At 34.1% G+C, this 14,680-nt stretch overlaps 1 long non-coding RNA gene across 1 annotated transcript in view; it reads left to right on the top strand.

The window, feature by feature from the left end:
• Nucleotides 1–321: 321 nt before the first annotated feature.
• The window catches only part of LOC116070409, a 19,938-nt gene continuing 5,579 nt past the window's right edge, over nt 322–14,680 (top strand). Inside the window, exons 1-3 of the long non-coding RNA XR_004110377.1 lie at nt 322–526; nt 8,741–8,820; nt 13,664–13,684. This is a non-coding gene — a long non-coding RNA (uncharacterized LOC116070409). The remainder of the gene's footprint in view (nt 527–8,740; nt 8,821–13,663; nt 13,685–14,680) is intronic.

The raw sequence follows: 14,680 nt of genomic DNA, 5'->3' as shown, positions 1-14,680 counted from the left end.
AAAGTTATGTAGCCTTCCTGGAGGAAGCTCTCACTGTAGTGGATCTTTGGGTTCAATAGCTCAGTTTGGCTCAACTTCCTAGGTTTCTTCACTTTTACATATGGATGCCATGTCAACTTCCTACTCCAATCACATACCTTCCCAGTAACCTGAAATGCTTCACTGCCATGATGAACCATATCTGTGTGGAAGTATAACCAAATTAAACCTTCTTGAGTGGTTTTAGTCAGAATGTTTTATCATAGCAACAGAACACAATCAATACAGGAAACGCATCCAACAGCTGAGTCGCTGTCATAATAAGCATGACTGTGGAGTGCTTTCGTCCTTTGAGAAAGCTTTATGGCTGTCATGTGAATGAGTTTTAACCCTTTGGTTTTTCTTGTTAGAAAAACCAGTGAACATGAAGAGCAGAATATAGAGGATCATTCTTATTGGAGGTTGAAGGCAACAAGGCTGAGAGGAATGTGGAGGCTGTGTGAATCCTGAGGTTTCAGAGAGAAATAAGGACTCTATCAACATCCATGTAAGGGTTATTTATATATTTTGGCCATGAATCTGATATCCTTCCTTCCATGTTCTGAGAACTTAAGTAAAACTGAGCATAGATGTATAGGACTAATTTATTTGGTATAGGAAATTTGAGTAAAAGAGAATGTTCTCAGTTTGGGCAGAGAAATTAAGTATATTCCTTAATAATAACAGCACTGCTAAAAAAACAAACCTCCTTGCTACACTGATGAAAAGGGGAAGGTGTCCTGAGGGCTGAAGCCTTCTCTTGGAGACTATGTCTTGTGTATATATAAATTTAATTGAAGGAAGAAATCATGAGTATTAGGGGTTTCCTTCCCTTCAAGTGATACTGCCCAGAAAATCATTTCTCCATGGACACAACACAGAAACTGATAGTTATGGTCCAGGCAGAACTTGGCAGCATAGTTCAGGTGACATCAATTTTGTTACCAAGACAATTTTGGGTAGCCTTTAGATTTTAGCCTATTTATTAAAATAATTTGGTTAATTGACTCAAAAATAACCCAAGGAAAATTTCATTAGATTTTAGTGGGAAATGGGGGCAAGAAGCTATAAATCCTGGCAGCTGTTGGAAGGAGAGAAGAGAAGAAAAAGCTGACTTCTGATTTAGACTTAGAACTCTGAGAAACAGTGAGAAAGCCCAGAATGTTGGGAAATGCATGTTTAATATTGGGGGAGTATATAAAAGGAAGTAAAGAGAAAAACAAAGCAAAATATTGCTAGTGCTTGGCCATAGATTTGAATTCCCAGGGCCCCTGATTCAGGGCTCTTTTAGCCCAAGACCAAGTAGTGCACAAATAATGTATGGATATAAATAAAAATAAAGACAGTTTATTAAGAAGGAAAAAGAAATTTAGGGGAAAAGAGTAGGCTTTTGTCCTGATCTGCAAACCCCAAAGAGCCCTGGGCCAGGAAGAGCAAGAGCCTTTATCTGATATAAACCTAACACTCACTTATCTACATTTGTATATTTGCAAAGTGCCTTTTCCTTTTTTACCTCCTTCTGTTCATTCTTAGATGAAGCCCAAGTAAAGAAGGGATTCCAGGTTTCTGGAAAACACTTAAGTCTATTGATTGCATTATGCCCACACGAGTAAGGCCCAGCAACCTTTCTCTGCTCAACAGATTATTTCCTTGGTTTATCTCGATGACACAGTCCTAAGGTGCATCTCTCCCAGTTTTAAGTGAGATGGGAAAGATAGATTAAAGGGTTCATGGAGAGCAGCCTAGGTCAACCAATGTAGGGCAGAGTTGTAATCTCTGCAAAGAGATCCTGAGAGGACATTGTATGAAGCTGTGAAGATAAAACCTAAGCACTGCGGAGATCCCAGAATACTGGAACAAGGACAGTGCAATACTTGCCAAGAACTTGCAGCCACAGAATTGAGCTGGCCAAGCAGAAAGTCTAGGTGTGATACAGATGGTGAAGCTCGAAGTGTGGTACTACTCAAACCCTCTAGAGCCTAGCCAAGTTCATGATGATTCCAAAACACAGGAGATGGAATTCAGGATTTAACATTTTCTCTGTGGAGTTTATTCTTTTGTCTAGGTTAATTCTGGCCATATCCCAAATTTTCCTTTTGTAATAAGAATGTTCACTATGTAACATTCTGTTACTATTACAGAATAGAAGTACTTAACTTGCTTTTTAAGAGATGTAAACAGTTCAGAGACTTTAGACTTTTAAAGTTTATGGTAACTTTAAAAGTTAGATTGTTATAATATAACAATTTAAAAGCCTTTTCAGACAAGGTAAAAGTTATGTTTTGGGGTGTTGAATAAAGTTGTGGTGGTTAGTATTTATTGACTGAGTCACTTGAAAGACAATACTCTGAGAAATTAAGTTGGATACATTAATTGAGATGATACTCTGTGTTCTTTCTCTACATACACAGTCCAGGATCATCATCAGGGTATGGTTTCACCCACAGTGAACAAGTCTACATATTTCAATTAATATATCCAACTTGAGTATCATATGGACATTCATTGTCCTTTTCCTCTGAGTGAGGATATAAATGTAACAGGCTATTTTAAGCTCTTGGTGCACAGACATCTCTACTCAAATGCACCATTTCTTGAGGTGTGAGCAAAAATTTACCCTTTCCTTTGAATTTGCTTTTGCTGCTGTATTTCATCAGAGGGCCAGAAAAAATTAAGACATGTTGATTTAAGTACAACATGTTATACTGAAAATCATCTTATATACATATATACAATCTGTAATGGATAATTTCTCAGAACAACTTACAGTGATCACCATGGCTCATCAAGAGGAGAGCTTGCCTCCATTGATTATAAATTCACTTTAGCTAACCACAGTGGCAATTTTCTGGAATACTAGAAATCTTGGAGATCTTGTAAATGTAGTTTCTAGGTTTTCTTTGCTTGTTTGCTTATATTTTGTTTTGTATTTTGCTTGTTTGTTTATTTGTTTTGTAGTCAAGTGAAGAAGTAGGATACCTTCCAAAAGGACTACAATCTTTCAGGTTAATGGTTGATAGAATATTACATGACTTTCTGAAAACCCATTGCACACAGTAAATTATTCAGTGATTTAGTGATACATAAAAAAGGTCACATTGAAGTGAAGACTATAATAAGCCAAGAAACAATGAAGCTTGGAGGAACAAAAAAATTCCTTGGATAATGTAATACTAACACAAAATTAGTCAATCAACATTTAGGTGTATAACTACTTAGCTAACTCATGAGTAGTGCTATATCTTGAAATTATTACAGACCCATTTCTATTAAGAGGGAGATTTCTCATTATCTTAAAACTATTCTAGTGCTGGCTTATCTTTAACCACAAACTCAGTTTCCATCAAAGGAGTTACACTAAGACTCAGGATAACAAAGATAAACTGGACACATGTTCTTTTTCAATAATAGCTTATTACTTTTTTTTTTGGCATCCAAAGGCTCTAAATTCAGTCTGAAGATTTTTACTTCCCTTGATACATATTTTTAAAGCAGACTCAAAGAGGCTGGGTTACCACATTCATGATGACATTTTCTAGTTCTATTAATTTGCCTGCAAAATTTGTGAAGTCAACAGTTTTAATAGCAGAATAGTATCCCATTGTGTAAATGTACTACTTTTGTTGAGAGTTCTTTCCAGCTTCTGGCTATTATACATAACGCTGCTATGAGCATAGTGGAGAACATGTCCTTGTATTATGTTGGAGCATCTTTTGAGTATATACCCAGGAGTGGTATAGCTGACTCCTGAGGTAGAGCTATTTCCAGTTTTCTGAGGAACTACCAGATTGATTTCCAGAATGGTTGGAGCAGCTTGTAATCCAACCAGCAATGGAGGAGTGTTACTTTTTCTTCACATACTTCCCAGCATTTGCTGTTGCCTAAGCTTTTGATCTTAGCAATTCTGATTGGTATAGAGTAGAATCTCAGGGTGTTTATTTGCATTTCTCTGGTGACTAAAAATGTTGTATATTTCTTTAGGTACTTTTCAGCCATTCAAGATTCATCAGTGGAGAATTCTTTGTTTAGCTCTGTACCCCCCATTTTGGTTTTCTGGAGTCTTTCTTCTTGAGTTTTTTTATATTTTTGCATATTAACCCTCTATTGGATGTAAAGTTGGTAAATCTCTTTTCTGAATCTATTGGTTGCCATTTTGTCCTATTGACAGTATCCTTTGCCTTACAGAAGCTTTTCAGTTTAATTAGGTTGCATTTATCTACTATTGATCTTAGAAACTGAGCCATTAGTGTTCTGTTCAGGAAATTTTCCTCTGTGCCAATGTGTTTGAGGCCCTTCTCCACTTTCTCTTCTATTATATTAAGTGTATCTGGTTTTATGTGGAGGTCCTTGATCTACTTGAACTTAAGCTTTTTACAAGGAGATAAAAAGAATCGATTTGCATGCTGCCACCTGCAGAACTCCAATTAGACCATAGCCATTTTTTTGAAAATGCATTCGTTTTATCCACTGTATGATTTTGGCTTTGTCAAAGATCAAGTGACCATAGGTGTGTGGGTTTATTTCTGGGTCTTCAGTTCTATCCCATTGATCTACATGTCTGTCTCTGTATCAATACCATGTTTTTTTGTTTTTTTGTTTTTTTGTTTTTTTTTTTTATCAGTATTGGTGTATAATACATTTTGAGGTCAGGGTTGATAATTCCCCCAGAAGTTCTTTATTGTTGAGAATTGTTTTCACTCTCCTTCAGTTTTTAAATCTAGTTGAATTTGAAAATTATTCTTACTATTTCTGTAAAGAATTGAGTTGGAATTATAATGGGGATTGCATTGAATCTCTAGATTGCTTTTGGTAAGATGGCCTCTGTTTACTATGTTAATCCTATTGCTACATGAACATGGAGATATACTCAGTGATAAGAGGCTATTAGCCCAAAAGTTCAGAATACCCATGATACAACTCACAGACTTTATGAAACTTAACAAGAAGAAAGGTGAAATTGTATATGCTTCAATCCTACTTACAAAGGGAAGCAAAATAATCATGAGAGGGGGAGGGATAGAGGGATCTGGTTGGGACAGGAGAAGGGGAAGTGAAGGGAAAAGTGGGGCAGGATCAGATATGTGAAGAAACAGGACAGAAGTTCTGAGGGTCAGATGAATGAATAGAAATATGTAGCAGTGGGGGTGTGGGATGGGTGAAACTACTAGAAAGTACCCGAAATCAGGGAGAAAAGAGGCTCTTGGGATGTGGATGACATTAGTCAAAATACCCAACAGTGGGGAGATAGAACCTGAACAGACCACCTCCAGTAGATAGACATGGGCCCTAGTTAATTGATTGGGTCATCCATCCTTCTCAAAATCTTTAACCAAGAATTGTTCCTATCAAAAAACAAAATGCAGGGACAAAAATTGGGCAGAGACTGACTCAGAAAATGTATTTAGAGACCGCCATACCTTAGGATACATCCCTTGTACATACATCAAACCCTGACACTATTGTTGATGCCAGGAAGGGCTTAAAGCCAGGAACCTTGGTGTAACTGTCCTCTGTCAGGCTTGCTATCACCTAAGACAGATGGACATACTCACAGCCAACCATTGGACTGAGCTGAGGAACCACAGTGGAAGAGTTAGGGGAAGGATTGAAGAAGTTAAAGGGGATTGCAACCCAATAGGAAGAGCATTATCAACTTCTGGACCCCTCAGAGCTCCCAGAGACTAAACCATCAACAGAATAGTAAACATGGAAGGGACCATGGCTTCTGCTGAATATGTAGCAGAAGACTGCTTTATCTGGCATCAATGGGAGGGGAGAGGCTTGGTCATATGGAGGCTTATTGCCCCAGTGAAGGGGGATGATAGAGGAGTAAGGTGGGAATGCGTGGGAGAGGATATAAAAAATTAATAATAATCACTTTAAAAGACACATAAACTTTAATTACTAAAATTGGAAGAGACTATTTACAACTAAATATATTTTGTATAAATATAATAAATGATTATAGCTTTAAAAGAAAAAAATATAGACTCAATGGAAACCCCAAACTTTATAAGCATTAAGGAGAGCATACAGCATTTAAAGAAAGCAGGAGAACTTGGCAGATGCTAGGAGAAAAAAGATAAAAAGTGAACAAGGAGAAAGAATACAGGTAAAAAGAGAGATCTTGGCAAACAAAAGAGATAAGCTAAAAAAGATTTCATATACATATATATATATGGATATATATATAGAGAGAGAGGGAGGAAGAAAGAAAATTCTTGCGCACATGGCTTTTGTTTCTTGAAGATTTTATTGAGAAGACCAACAATATCCTATGCCAAGGCGATGTGGCTTCAGGTACAAAAATTACCCAAGTACCCCATTTTTTTTGGACCCACTACAAAGGAAATATTGAACTTTAATCTTTAGTAAGCCTCTTAATATGGAGATTTATAACTAAAGATGTTTCTGAGATAGTAATGAGTAATACTCATCTGCATTTATTGTTGTGAATCCACCTTCTATATTTCTTTAAGGTTTGCATTGGGATGAAATAAATAATGTTTGCTGTTGGTTAGTCTACCGTTTACCTTTGAGACCGTGCACATAAACTGCCACCAGTTCAGCTGTAACCTTGCAATTTGGTATAAGCAGATTGTGGGTTTTTATTACCACAGAGAGCCGAAGACTGGTTTATTTTTAATCTAGCTGTGTAAGGCCAGACCTTGAAAATGAATTACATGCTGATTGGACATTTTCCATTATAGTGCTTGATACACACTTTCTCTTTACAATATTTAATCCCCTGCCTAAAAGGGTATTACTGACCACTGATCATGCCGTTTTTCTCCCTCACAGGATGCTATTAAATTGATATCCACGCATCTAAAGTGCTGCCTAAGAAACAGCTGGCTGCAGATGGCCCTTCCTTCCACTTCCCTTGCCTAACATCCTCATAACTCTTTTACTCAAGTCATTACCTTGATTCACTGTTTTGTTTCTGCTTAAATTCACCATCCATTTCCCATTATATTAACCTGCAGTGGGTATTTCTCACAAATAAATATTATACCACTTTGTTACAGCATGCACATGCTGGTGCTATACACTTTGGGCGTCTATAAGGTTTTCTCTTGGGAAAAAAATACTAATAGTAGAAAAGTAATGAATTCTTCTAATATATTTACAATGCTTTATTTAAGTGATTACCTAGGAGATATACTGAGATTTAGAACTATACTGAGATTAAAGGACAGGATTATACTATCATCAGATAATACTTAGTCTCTTTCTGCAGCTATCTTATTATTTTATGTGATTATTTGAAAGTTTCTGTATTAAGCCTTGTAAATGAAATTGCCAGACTAAAAGAAATATTTTTCTCAACCTTAACCACATGAAGACTGCTTGGCAAGTCACCTCACTTCTGTAATCAGCACTCAAGAGGCTAGATCAGGATGATATTGCAAATGCAAGAGCAACTTGGGGTATAGAGTGAGCTCCAGATTACCCTGGATACAGTGCAAGATATTAAATTTAAAACTGTTTGAATATGTGATACCCTAGGGAAGTGGGATGCTGTGGGTGATAAGATGAAGGAAGGTTGGTGGGTGAGTGGGGTGGGTGGGTGAATGATGGAGCACCCTCTCAGAGCCAAAGGGGAGAAGGTATGGGCTGAAGAGGTCTTGGAGGGGAGACCAGGAAGAGGGGCAACATTTGGACTGTAAATAAATAAAAAAAATTAATGGAAAAAAAAGAAAAGAAACTGTTCTAATAGGTTAAAAAAAGACTATATAATGTTCTTTCCTATTGCCATTTTATTTTTAAGACAAGTTGTCTTTGTTTTGGTCAGTATTCCCTTGGATACAGTTGTAAACATATTTTTCAAATAATTTTTAAAGGTTAATAGCTAATTTACATTTTATGAATCTTGTTGTATTGTTGATTAACCTACATTTAAATTTTCTTTTACTCTCTCTTACACTGGATTGAATTTTACTCATTTTTATCATCACATTTATTTCCCTTTGAGATTTTGCCAAGACTTTTCTATATCCACTTTCACATATTGACATAAATATATAAAATATGATACCTCTTTAAATGAGTGACCCTCCCAATACACCAGACTATATTTTTATAGAGATAGTTGTTGCTAGTTTTATTTATTTACCAATTCATTTGTTTGTTCATTTTTTTCTTGGACCTACACATTCCCTGCTCTGGTTTTCTCCAGTCCAATATTCCCAAAGATTTCTAATTAATTATTAAGTAATATTTCTATGTTGGGTTAACTCTAATGTTTAGTTAATAAAAAATTAAATTTTTTATACTTTATGTACAAATTAACAATTATTAGACAACTGTTTTTTCTAAATTATTTCAGAAAGAATTCCAGAGTATATAATTATAAATGCTATTTGTACATATATGTAAATACTATAGTCCCCCTAGTTCCTCACTCAGGCTGTATTATGATAATATCATTTTAATATCTAATTTCTTAATTATTATGTGTTTACTCTTGAATTTTGATACAGCTTTTAAAAGAGCCTAAAGCCTTGCAAATATTTTTGAAAGAAAGGAAATTTACCAAGAGAATAGATGGGTCAGTACAAACTCTCTTCAAAAGTGTGTATGATGTTGTGAGAAATTATGTCTAGAAAGGCTTATGTGGAAAAATAAAGTTTTACAAGTGATTATTTCACATTATTAAAAGCTGGATAATCTCAGTCATATCAAATAATAGAAGTACACAATATTTTTCTTACTGTTCTAGTATAAGGTGCCATGGAAACACCATGTAATGAAATCTATGCCTGTCTACTTCAAGGGAAATACAGCAAATTCACTCTTCAGGTACTTGCTGATGCTTTTGTCACTTTTAGCTTTGCTGCATAAGCAGATAATTGATTTTGTCTGTGATTTCACAATGAATTCTCACTCCTGCAATTTTGCAATTGTCTTTATGGGAAAGTATCATCCACTTTAAAGGAAGCAAATTAATGTGCAATTGCTAGGTATACATGAGAATTTTAGATGTAGATTGTGAATAGATTAAAATTCACTTTTATCTTTAATTATATATAGTAAATTGATACTTCTTTTTATTGTACATAGATGCAAAACAAATTAAGAGAGACACATTGAAATATAAAGGCCTTGACATTGACATTTACTTAACATCAAGAAAGTGTGTTGAAACTATTTAGAGATATAAACTAACACATAAAATTTGCTGTATAATGACATTGTCTCATCGCAATACTGCAGACACATAACTTTACTGTCTAATCACAGTAACGTGCTTAAATCCCATCTAGGGTTGTTTCTCAGAATGCCAAGTGTACTTCAGACTACCATGACTTTCCCCTCTTACATACTTGCCCTGGAAATCCTAATAAAATTGAAACACAAGAAAATGACCTTATAAAGACTATTGAGGCATTTTATGAGAAAATGAATAAATCCCTTAAGGAAATAGAGGAAAATGAAATTAAACAGGAGACGGTAATGAATAAAACTGTTCAAGATCTAAAACTAAGAGAAATAAAGAAAGTACATACTGAGGGAATCCTGGATACGGAAAACCTAGGAAAGAGAACAGAAACAAGAGATGTAAGCATCACCATCAGAATACAAGAAATGGAAGAGAAATTCTCGAGAATAGAAGATATAATAGAATACATCAGGCAAAGAAAATAGTAAATCTAAGAAATTCCTTACACAAGACATCCAGGAAATTTGTGATACAACAAAAGACCTAACCCAAGAATAATAGGAATAGAAGTAGGTGGAGAGACCCATCTCCAAGAACCAGAATTTTTTTCAACAAAATCAAAGAACATTCCCTAAAGACAGAGATGTCTATGAGCACACAAGAAATATAGCAAACACAAATTAGATTGGACCAGAAAAGAAAATATTTGTGTCATATAAAAATCAGAAAACAAAATCTATAGAACAAAGAAATACTACAAAGGAAAAGGACCAAGTGACATATAAAGGCAGACCTATCAGAATTACACGTGACTTCTTGACAGAGACTCTAAATCAGATTCAATATTATTGGAGTTAATTTTCAGTTAGAAAAAAATCTGTAAATGGTTGATGATGATATTCCTTTATAAAAGCAGAGACAATCATATGAACCTACCCAATCTCTACTCTCTGCAATATACAAGGATGCCAACAGATTTCTCCCCTCCAGCATGAAAATAATAATGATAAAACTTCTTAAAGCTGTCTGATATGTTGAAAAGGTAGATTTTAATATAGTTAAATCCCTGAGTATTACATAGATCAAATAGTAATCACATTCTTAGTATTCTATAACACAAACAATGTCATTTAAATTCCTCCTCCATTAGTTATCAGAATACATCATATGTCATCCCTCCTTTTCCTTCTTTGTCTCTCAGTTCCTTAGCCACTGTATTTCTATTTATTATTCATTTATTATACAACTCACTTTATGAGTGTCATTTCTCTCCAACTCCTCCCTTTGATCTTTAGGTGTCACATTCACTTTATTTTTTAGTTCCACCTTCTAAAATATATAAATATTCACAAATGGTATACTTTTTACTTCATGTTCTTCTGTTTGCTTGTTTTAGCTATTCTTTCTCAATATCAACTAAAATCCTAAGTATTTTCTTTGTGAGTTGATAATTCTAGTACATGGAAAGATTTGGGGCAGAATAGTATCAACTGATGCTAAAGTATACCAAAAGTTTTTTTTAAATAATTATTCACTCATGTAACTAAAACCTTCACATAATCCTAGAACAAGCTGATTCGTGACTGTGAGTAGATCCGATTCCCAAATTTGCTTGGTTTCTAGGATCACTGAGTCTGTGAATGAGCATGGGGAAGTGATGTAAAAATACAAGCCCTTTATTTCAAAATAAGACAATTCACTAAGAAATACAGATGTTGGCCAACTTTTAAACATATTAGAGGCCTGACTGTAGGAAATCACAATGGAGTTACTTATTATTAGAAATGGCTGTCTTCACTTTTGGTGCTTCAGAATTAATGCATTGCCCGGTCTCTAAGGGGGTTAGTAGCTAAGCTCAACTCGGGCATTTCTGACTCATGAAATTTTCACTCATAGCCCCTTTGTATTAAGCTCTTGAAAATTTCATTCATACCCTTTAGCTTTAGCTCTATGTTTTGTTTTTTTTTTTTCTTTTTGACTCCCTGGATAAAGACCTATGCCAGACATGTCAGATATTTTATACCATTAAGTGAATAGTGAAAACTCTGAAGATAATCTTCTCCCCTCAGACCCAGAATTTTGTATTTGGGTCCTATCTACCATCATTTCCTCTTCTCTGTCCTCAGGCTGCCTTGATAATAACAATCGGATATGCTGAACTTGACTTAGATAAAAAAGTAAGTGGATTATAATGATGCCAAAAAGCTTTTCAACAAGTGATATTGTAAGAACAGATATGATTATACATTATTAAACCTTATAATTGTCACTCATCACAAAAGTATATCAAATTAAATCACAAACCTGCATATAAAGTGTAAAATTACAAAAGTGTTATGAAATAACATGTAACAATTTGAATGACTGTAATTGTGACAGAACATTTAGAGACAAAACCAATGATCTGATTTATAAAGAAAAAAATGGTTACTAGAATTTAATTATAATTAAAATATCTTGACTATGTCAAGAAAGTGAGACAATATACCAAAGATGTTGGAAAGGCTTTGTAAAGAATAGATCTAAACAATGCTTAATATTCAAAATCTGCTTAAAGAAAGAAAACAACAACAAATATATTAACCTAAATAAATAGTAAAAATGTGGACATATCCCTCAACAAAGAATGGATACAGAAAATGTGGTACATCTACACAATGGAGTACTACTCAGCTATTAAAAACAATGAATTTATGAAATTCTTGGGGAAATAGATGGACCTGGAGAATATCATCCTGAGTGAGTAACCCAATCACAAAAGAACAAACATGGTATGCATTCTCTGATAAGTGAATATTAGTCTAGAAGATTGGAATACACAAAATACAAACCACAAACCATAAGAAACTCAAGAAGAAGGAAGACCAAATTGAGAATAATTTGTTCCTTCTTAAAAGGGGGAACAAAATACCCATCTAAGGAGTTGCAGAGACTAACTATGGAGCAGACACTAAAGGAAGGACAATTCAGAGACTGCTCCACCTGGGAAACCTTCCCATATTCAATCACCAAATCTAGACACTATTGTGGATGCCAACAAGTACTGGATGACATGAGCCTGATACAGCTATCTCCTGAGAGGCTCTGACAGTACCAACTAATACAGAAGTAGAGGCTCACAGCCATCCATTGGACTGAGTACAGGGTACCGAATGAAGGAGCTAGAGAAAGGGCCCAAGGAGCTGAAGGGTTTGCAGCCCCTTAGGATGAAAAACGATATGAACTAACTAGTACCCTCAGAGCTCCCAGGGACTAAAATTCCAACCAAAGAGTACATATGGGGGCACTCATGGCTCCAGCAGCATATATATATATATATATATATATATATATATATATATATATATATTCTCTGCTATATATATATAGCAGAGAATGGCCAAGTTGGCCATCAGTTGGAGGAGAGGTCTTTGGCCCTGTGAAGGTTCTATACCCCAGTGTAGGGGAATGCCAGGGCCAGTAAACAGGAGGGGCTGGGATAGTGAGCAGGGGGAGGGAAGAGGGAACAGAGGATTGTTTTAGTTTTTGTTTTATTTATTTTATTTTATTTTTTTTCCTTCTTTGCTTTTACATTATTACACTGGGAAAATTGATATTATAAATAAAGAAAACATCTAATAAAAATAAATAAAAATAAAAAAGTGGACATATTCTTCACCAAAGGAGTTGTGCAAATACCAATTAGACACTTAAAAATCTGTTCAATCTTGTATATACTTAAAAAATTTCAGAGTAGAATAAGATTTAACCACATACATTTCAGGAATAGGCAATATCCAGAAAATTGATACTAACATATTAATAAGGACATTAAGCAGCAAGTCTCTTCTTCATTTAAGGTTGAATGAAAATCATAGCCAATTAAAAATATAGCCTAATGGTTTCTTACGAAACCAAATAAAATCTTACCTTCTGAGTAGGTATCCTCTTAGTGAGGATGGTGAGTAGCCATCTTCTTAGTGAGGATGCTGTTCATTAAAAATGATTTAACTTAGGATCTTTGAAATTTATAACAATATAAAGCAACATATATTTAATATAAACAATGTTTTAAAGTTTGTCCATTGATCTTTTCATTGTGAAATATGCAGTACATATGATCTCTCTCTTGAAGGACTGACATAAGGTATTATGAAATGAAGAAGGAAACAAGATCATTAACTGTAGCATCATGAATTATGTGAAAAAATAAATCCTCTAAAATACAGAAATATAGGTACTATATTGAAGAAAAAGTTATGTTAGCACATCAACATTTGAAAAACAAAACCAATTTATTGTAAGCATATTATAAATAAAAATGAAATGACAGATGCACAAATTATTAGTGTAAATTGCCCATTTGTTGTAAGAATTCTAAAATTATCTGTAGTAAATCAATTGAAACTTATATTTAAAATATATTTATACTTAAAATTCATCTAAAATCCAATTTAAAAAGTGTGAGTAATTGTCTGTTTGCATTTCTTGTGTTCAAATTAGGTGCTTTCCAGAGAAAAATATGTGAGTATAAGTTTCAATCTAACTTTGCATTCTTAGTGATTATATAAAATAATAACTTTTTAAAAGATTTTTATTTATTTTTATTTATACTAGTACACTGTAGCTGTCTTTGAACAGATACCAGAAAAGTGGGTAATATCCATTACAGATGGTTATGAGTCACCATGTGGTTGCTGGGAATTAAACTCAGGACCTTTGGAAGAGCAGTCAGTGTTCTTAACAGCTGAGCCATCTCTCCAGGCCAAGATAATAATTTTTATACACATATACAAACACACAATTACAATGGTCAGAGAAATCACTTAATTCTCAAAGGTTGAAGGATATATTATCTAAGCATGCTTAAGTACTATGTTCTATTTCATTTTATTGCATTTATCTATTATTATTATGTTAAGCAAACAAAACTGACTTGATAAAAGCACATACAAATAGAGTTCACATTAATGATATAAATTTTGATAAAAATAGCATATTTATTTTTCATGTGTAAGAAAAACATGTCTATATATAAAATATCATGAATATTGTTTTTAATAAATATCAGATTCTTTAAGTACTTTTTATATTTTTGTACATTTTAGCAAAATTTTACATGTTTCTAGAAAGTGCAATACAGACTCCTGGGAGGACAAACTCTTAACTCTTACCCAGTCATGGCCCTTCCTGATAAGATGAACCTACATGTATGATAATGGCATGATGATTATGGGGATAACCAACAACTTACTTAACATGAACACTGCTACATAGGAGGAAGTCAATGTCTTGGACTAGAAATTTGGTCAAAAGTTCATAACTAGGAGATCAAATACCAGAGGGATCAACAAAATGTTGTTTTGCTAAACCGTTATGCTATGAAGCTGAATTCTACTTTTTTTCCTATCAAATATTTATTTTAAGGATTGGCAAGTAAATTAATAAAGTAAGCAAGAAATGATGCAGAAAATCTCTACATAAGTAAATAATCACTTTTCAATTTAATTAAAGTCATTT

The sequence above is a fragment of the Mastomys coucha genome, unplaced genomic scaffold, assembly GCF_008632895.1.
Source record: "Mastomys coucha isolate ucsf_1 unplaced genomic scaffold, UCSF_Mcou_1 pScaffold1, whole genome shotgun sequence".
Classification (NCBI taxonomy): domain Eukaryota; kingdom Metazoa; phylum Chordata; class Mammalia; order Rodentia; family Muridae; genus Mastomys; species Mastomys coucha.
This window is presented reverse-complemented; position numbering and strand designations above follow the sequence as displayed.